The sequence below is a fragment of the Tympanuchus pallidicinctus genome, unplaced genomic scaffold (genome assembly GCF_026119805.1).
Source record: "Tympanuchus pallidicinctus isolate F22 unplaced genomic scaffold, pur_lepc_1.0 scaffold1, whole genome shotgun sequence".
Classification (NCBI taxonomy): Eukaryota; Metazoa; Chordata; class Aves; order Galliformes; family Phasianidae; genus Tympanuchus; species Tympanuchus pallidicinctus.
This window is the reverse complement of record NW_026294618.1, coordinates 3503001-3509871: the sequence shown is the minus strand read 5'-3', so window position 1 is coordinate 3509871 and position 6871 is coordinate 3503001. Positions and strand designations below refer to the sequence as shown.

The following is a 6871-nucleotide window of genomic DNA, read 5'->3' as shown; positions in this document are numbered from 1 at the left end:
TTGGAAGCATTCTAGGCCTGCCTGGATGGGAATGTGAGCCACCTGGGCTACAGAGAGGTGTCCCTGTCTAAAGCAGGGTGTTGAAACTGGATGATCTCAAAGGTATCTTCCATCTATTGCCGTTCGATGATTCTTTGATTCTCTGATAATCAGGGAAAGAAATAGGAGGCTGGCATGTGTGCTGGACTAAGCGAATGCTAATATCAGAAAGGGCACCTAAAAAACAAAAGAAGAAAAATCAAGAGTAAACCTAAGAGGAAGAAGGGATTAAAATCTATCTTCTTATAAAATTTTGCATGAAAGATTGCATGTGTCTATGTTATTATTTCATACACTGCTATGCACGATATTAACGACAGCATAATTAAGAAGCTGAAAGTCAAGCAATGTTCATTCTTCTCTTGACAAGGAGAAGAAACACGAAGGATGATAGTAAAGGCCAAAGCATTATGCAGGCCAAGATGCTGTTGCAGCCCTGAGAGTAAAACTTCATCCTGAAGGCAGAAGTGGGACCTGAGCAGCAGTCTGTGCCTGTTTCCAGGTATTTCACATAGCCCTGTGGCCTAACGTCTCTCGCAGGAAGCGGGATGCTCTGAGAGGGATTGCACCAAGACCTGGGGATTTGTGGTCAAGCCGTCCAAAGTGCAGCCTCATTGGAAGGCAGCAAAATGCAGCACCAATTGGGAAGCAAAAGCCCTCTTTCATTGGCCAGTGGCTGCTCTGCCAGAGCCCTCAATCTTCACATAAAGAGGAGAGTTTGGGGCTGGGGATCCTGCCGGAGAAGACAGACAGAAGGCGGCGGTGCTCCTCCTCCTCCTCAGTGGGTAATCCCTCCTGTGGCTGCTTCTGGACAGGTGCCCTCTGCTCCTTGCCTTTATCCACTTCTTTGCTTTCATTGCGATTCAGTCCATGGGCACTGGGAGACACCGAGCTCTTTGCAGCCTGGAACTGCCCAGCCGCCTACAGAGGCTGCCATCTGCACAGCACTCAGTGCTCCAACCTGCCTTTTTCCTCCACAGCAGACCAGAATTCCAATTCCCTTATGGTTGAGGTCAGGCTTTCACTGCTGCTCAAGAGACAGTGGTGTCCTTCTCCAACTTGGAGAACAGTGACACTTGTCTTGGTCTCTGAATGCCACGGCAGGCTGAAGGTGAATGGTTCAGCAGTTGGTGTTGGTTTCAGAGTAGCATGTCATGTACCATATGGAAGCTGAATGAAAATTCTCAATGCAAGAAGACCAATATTCATAAAATCAAAGGTAGAATTTTGGAACAATAGGGTTGAAAGGAACTTTAAGAGCTTCTAGTCTCAGAAGTCTTGCAAACTCAAAGAAGAGGAGATGGTAGGCGTGCTTGCCTCAAGATATATTTATGGACTATTTGAATATTTGCAGTTTCTTTTCAGTTCACTGTACTGTATAAGATTTTGGTGGGGGCCATTTGGGGCACACTATAAGCTGTTGCTCATCTCTCAGTCAGCAGAAAAGCATTCCACGTCCTTTTGTGTTGTTGTGTCAGTTCCTTGCAGATCAGGATTTCGCATCCCGGCCGTGGCCATGAGGATCCTTTACCTGCTGCTGGCTGTGCTCTTTGTGGTGCTGCAGGGCGTTGCAGGTGAGATGTGACTTGGACAGGCTGGACAGTGAGCTGCCAGGAAGCCCGTGCAATTCAGCAAGGGGAAGAGCTGAGTCCTGCAGCTGGGGAGGAACAACCCCAGCATCAGGAAGTGCTGCGGGCACCAGCGGGAAGCGGCTCTGCTCTGCAGGAAAGGAGCTGGGGGTCCTGGTGGGCACCAAATGGGGCATGAGTGAGCAATGAGCCCTCAGTGCTAAGAGAGCCAGTGGTAATCTTGGCTGCAGTGGGCAAAGCCTCAGCAGCAAGCAGCAGAACAATCCTTGTATTCAAGTGTGGAGAGCCCAGCACAGTGCCTCCAAGGTGCAGCAGGGCCTGCAGCAGCGGTGCTGGGTAAAGAGGCTGTGAGAGCTGGGGCTGCTCAGTTCAGAGCAGGGGCAGCTCAGGGGTACGGCATGACCACAAATCCTACAGGAGGTGCCTGTAGCCCAGGAGCTGCCATCAGCAGCAGCGCTGTGCTGGACAGAGCAGGAGCCCTGGGCCAGGGAGCAGAGAGCGGTGGGGGTCCTTGTGATCTGATTAGGGGAGAGGAACTGGAGAGCATAGAGAATGTGCATCCACTTCTGCTCACTTGCTCTGTCAATTCCTTTCTTTTTTCCCACTGTGCAGGTGAGCCTTCCTTTTCCAGCCCTATTAATTCTTGTAGACATCGAAGGGGAATCTGCTTTCCTGGGCGATGTCGGTCACCATATTACCGGGTTGGATCATGTGGTGGAAGAGGCTCTTGCTGTGTAAGGTACGTGGAAGTGCAAGGCATCCCCAAGCAATGGCTGACAGCTGAGAGGCACAGCTGATGACAGCACCGTGTGTCACTTCTCCAGTGACAGCCCTGCTGGAACAGAGGGTTCCCAGGGGTTGTTCATGTCCCATGGCAGCCTCCATTGTGGTGCCATGAAATACAGCAGACAGACCCTGACCCAAATGAATTACACCACAGGATACCTGCTGGTGGGCAAGGAAAGGCTCTCTATTGTTATCATGCAGGGGCAGGTGGACCTGACGATTCCCTGGCTTCTCCTGGGAAATCCTTCCTGCATCTACCAAATGCCATCTCTGCACTCCAGCCCCATCACACCTGCTGGCACCAAACCCTGCTGCAAAAAAAGAAAGAAAAAGAAAAAAAAGGCATTCATTACTTCCCTCGCTTTGAAGCAGATATCAGCACTGTGAAATCATAAATATTTCTTCCTTGCTTCAATAAAATGTCTACACTGGCATTTCTGTGATAGAACCTTGGCTGTGTTTGTTGGGGAAGAAGGGGATTTTTCCTTGATCTCCTTGCACCACAGGCAGCAACAGGCTCTACTCTGCTCTGTGAGGTCCCAAATAGAGTACGGTATCGTGTTGTGAGGCCTACAACACCAGAAGGACATGGAGCTGTTGGAGCAGGTGCAGAGGAGCGCCACAGAGATGACCAGAGGGCTGGAGCACCTCTCCTACGGAACAGGATGAGAGAGCTGGGGATCTTCAGCCTGGAGAAGAGAAGAATCCAAGGGGCCTCATGGGGGCATTCCTGTACATACTGGGGGCCTACAGGAATGCTGGGGAGGGACTTCTTGTAAAGGCATGTAGTGAGAGGACGAGGGAAAATGACTTTAAACTGAAAGAGAGTACATTTAGACTGGATATCGATGATTCTGTAGTAACCTGGGACATAAATGAGAGGTTGGCAGGTGTGCAGCTTATCCTCTGGGTCTGCACAACCCGTGAAGGACCAAGTGAATGCTGACATCAGAAAGGGCACTGAAAGAGGAAAAAAATAATCATGGAAAAAAAATAATCAGGAGTATCCCAAAGAGGAAAAAGAGATGAAAATGTAATTTCTTCTAAAATTTTGCATGACAGATTGCATGTGTCCATGTTATTATTTCATACACTGCTAAGCACTAATTTAATGTCAGTATAATTAAGAAGCTGAAAGGCAAGCAATCACAGAATCAGAGTCACAGAATCACAGAATCATAGGGGTTGGATAGTAGGGTAGGTCACTATGGACCTCAGTGGGGTCATGATGGAGCTGTTATGGGGTCCCTATAAAGCTCTATGGAGTCATACTCATTCTTCTCTTGACATGGAGAAAAGACAACACGAAGGATGGCAGTAAATGCCAAAGCATTATGCAGGCCAATGATGGCCAAGATGCTGTTGCAGCCCCGAGAGTAAAACTTCATCCTGAAGGCAGAAGTGGGACCTGAGCAGCAGTCTGTGCCTGTTTCCAGGTATTTCACATAGCCCTGTGGCCTAACGTCTCTCGCAGGAAGCGGAATGCTCTGAGAGGGATTGCACCAAGACCTGGGGATTTGTGGTCAAGCCGTCCAAAGTGCAGCCTCATTGGAAGGCAGCAAAATGCAGCACCAATTGGGAAGCAAAAGCCCTCTTTCATTGGCCAGTGGCTGCTCTGCCAGAGCCCTCAATCTTCACATAAAGAGGAGTGTTTGGGGCTGGGGATCCTGCCGGAGAAGAGAGACAGAAGGCGGCGGTGCTCCTCCTCCTCCTCAGTGGGTAATCCCTCCTGTGGCTGCTTCTGGACAGGTGCCCTCTGCTCCTTGCCTTTATCCACTTCTTTGCTTTCATTGCGATTCAGTCCATGGGCACTGGGAGACACCGAGCTCTTTGCAGCCTGGAACTGCCCAGCCGCCTACAGAGGCTGCCATCTGCACAGCACTCAGTGCTCCAACCTGCCTTTTTCCTCCACAGCTGACCAGAATTCCAATTCCCTTATGGTTGAGGTCAGGCTTTCACTGCTGCTCAAGAGACAGTGGTGTCCTTCTCCAACTTGGAGAACAGTGACACTTGTCTTGGTCTCTGAATGCCACGGCAGGCTGAAGGTGAATGGTTCAGCAGTTGGTGTTGGTTTCAGAGTAGCATGTCATGTACCATATGGAAGCTGAATGAAAATTCTCAATGGAAGAAGACCAATATTCATAAAATCAAAGATAGAATTTTGGAACAATAGGGGATGAAAGGGACTTTAAGAGCTTCTAGTCTCAGAAGTCTTGCAAACTCAAAGAAGAGGAGATGGTAGGCGTGCTTGCCTCAAGATACATCAGTCATTTGAACACCTGAAAGTTTATTTGTGTTCACTGTACGGTATAAGATTTTGGTGGGGGCCATTTGGGGCACACTATAAGCTGTTGCTCATCTCTCAGTCAGCAGAAAAGCATTCCACGTCCTTTTGTGTTGTTGTGTCAGTTCCTTGCAGATCAGCATTTCGCATCCCGGCCGTGGCCATGAGGATCCTTTACCTGCTGCTGGCTGTGCTCTTTGTGGTGCTGCAGGGCGTTGCAGGTGAGATGTGACTTGGACAGGCTGGACAGTGAGCTGCCAGGAAGCCCGTGCAATTCAGCAAGGGGAAGTGCTGAGTCCTGCAGCTGGGGAGGAACAACCCCAGCACCAGGAAGTGCTGCGGGCACCAGCGGGAAGCGGCTCTGCTCTGCAGGAAAGGAGCTGGGGGTCCTGGTGGGCACCAAATGGGGCATGAGTGAGCAATGAGCCCTCAGTGCTAAGAGAGCTAGCGGTAACCTTGGCTGCAGTGGGCAAAGCCTCAGCAGCAAACAGCAGAGCTGATCCTTTCCTTGTATTCAAGTGTGGAGAGCCCAGCACAGGGCCTCCAAGGTGCAGCAGGGCCTGCAGCAGCGGTGCTGGGTAAAGAGGCTGTGAGAGCTGGGGCTGCTCAGTTCAGAGCAGGGGCGGCTCAGGGGTACGGCACGACCACAAATCCTACAGGAGGTGCAAGGGGATGGGGCTGTGCTCCATGGAGCCCAGGGCAGTGCAGGGACACAGGACACAGCCTGGAGCCCAGGAGCTGCCATCAGCAGCAGCGCTGTGCTGGGCAGAGCGGGAGCCCTGGGCCAGGGAGCAGAGAGCAGTGGGGGTCCTTGTGATCTGATTAGGGGAGAGGAACTGGAGAGCATAGAGAATGTGCATCCACTTCTGCTCACTTGCTCTGTCAATTCCTTTCTTTTTCCCCACTGTGCAGGTGAGCCCTCCTTTTCCAGCCCTATCCGTGCTTGTACATTTCGAAGGGGAATCTGCTTTCCTGGGCTGTGTCGGCCACCATATTACCGGGTTGGACCATGTCGTAGAAGAGGCTCTTGCTGTGCAAGGTACGTGGAAGTGCAAGGCATCCCCAAGCAATGGCTGACAGCTGAGAGGCACAGCTGATGACAGCACCGTGTGTCACTTCTCCAGTGACAGCCCTGCTGGAACAGAGGGTTCCCAGGGGTTGTTCATGTCCCATGCCAGCCTCCATTGTGGTGCCATGAAATACAGCAGACAGATCCTGACCCAAATGAATTACACCACAGGATACCTGCTGGTGGGCAAGGAAAGGCTCTCTATTGTTATCATGCAGGGGCAGGCGGACCTGATGATTCCCTGGCTTCTCCTGGGAAATCCTTCCTGCATCTACCAAATGCCAGCTCTGCACTCCAGCCCCATCACACCTGCTGGCACCAAACCCTGCTGCAAAAAAAAAAAAAAAAGAAAAAGAAAAAGAAAAAGAAAAAGAAAAAGAAAAAGAAAAAGAAAAAGAAAAAGAAAAAGAAAAAGAAAAAGAAAAAGAAAAAGAAAAAGAAAAGAAAAAGAAAAGAAAGCATTCAATACTTCCCTTGCTTTGAAGCAGATATCAGCACTGTGAAATCATAAATGCATTTCCTTGCTTCAATAAAATGTCTACACTTGCATTTCTAAAGTAGAACCTTGGCTGTGTTTGTTGGGGAGGAAGGGGATTTTCCCTTGGGTCTCCTTGCTCCTCAAGCAGAGGTGCTGGTTCTTCGATCTCCCCACTCATGCCCTGCCACACTCCCTGAATACAGGGAGATTATTTTCCTCCTGTTCCACAATGGCTCCTTTCTAGTGATATTCATGCAGTGACCATGGTACCTTCGTCAGAGATGAAACCCTGTTTCTCTCCATGAAGGGTGAGAGTGTCAAACAAGCATACATTCTGCTAGTTTCTAGGCTGATTTTTGAAGGTATTTTCATATTATAGTATTTTTCTAATAAGATGTCAGAGAGATTCCATATTTTCTGTCTCTTTTTCCCCATCATCACTACCTAGCAGTATAGAAAATGCTGAAGGTGAACCCATCTCCTTCCTTCAGCTTCCCTAGAGGCATTCAAGGCATTTCACTCCTGAGGGGACATCAAGAGAATGAAAACCAGCAGCATTTTACACGTCTTTAGAGCCCTGATATTAGCTCAAATTAGAAAGAAGACACAAGGAGGGAAAGAGAAGG

The 6871-nt window shown here is 49.6% G+C and overlaps 1 long non-coding RNA gene across 1 annotated transcript; it reads left to right on the top strand.

Annotated features, from left to right (window-relative positions):
• The first annotated feature begins 779 nt into the window (after positions 1–779).
• On the top strand, positions 780–5699 carry LOC128085986 (uncharacterized). The gene is made up of 3 exons (XR_008209190.1): positions 780–824; positions 1518–1613; positions 5611–5699. It is a non-coding gene; the product is annotated as an uncharacterized LOC128085986 (long non-coding RNA).
• The last annotated feature ends 1172 nt before the right edge of the window (positions 5700–6871 follow it).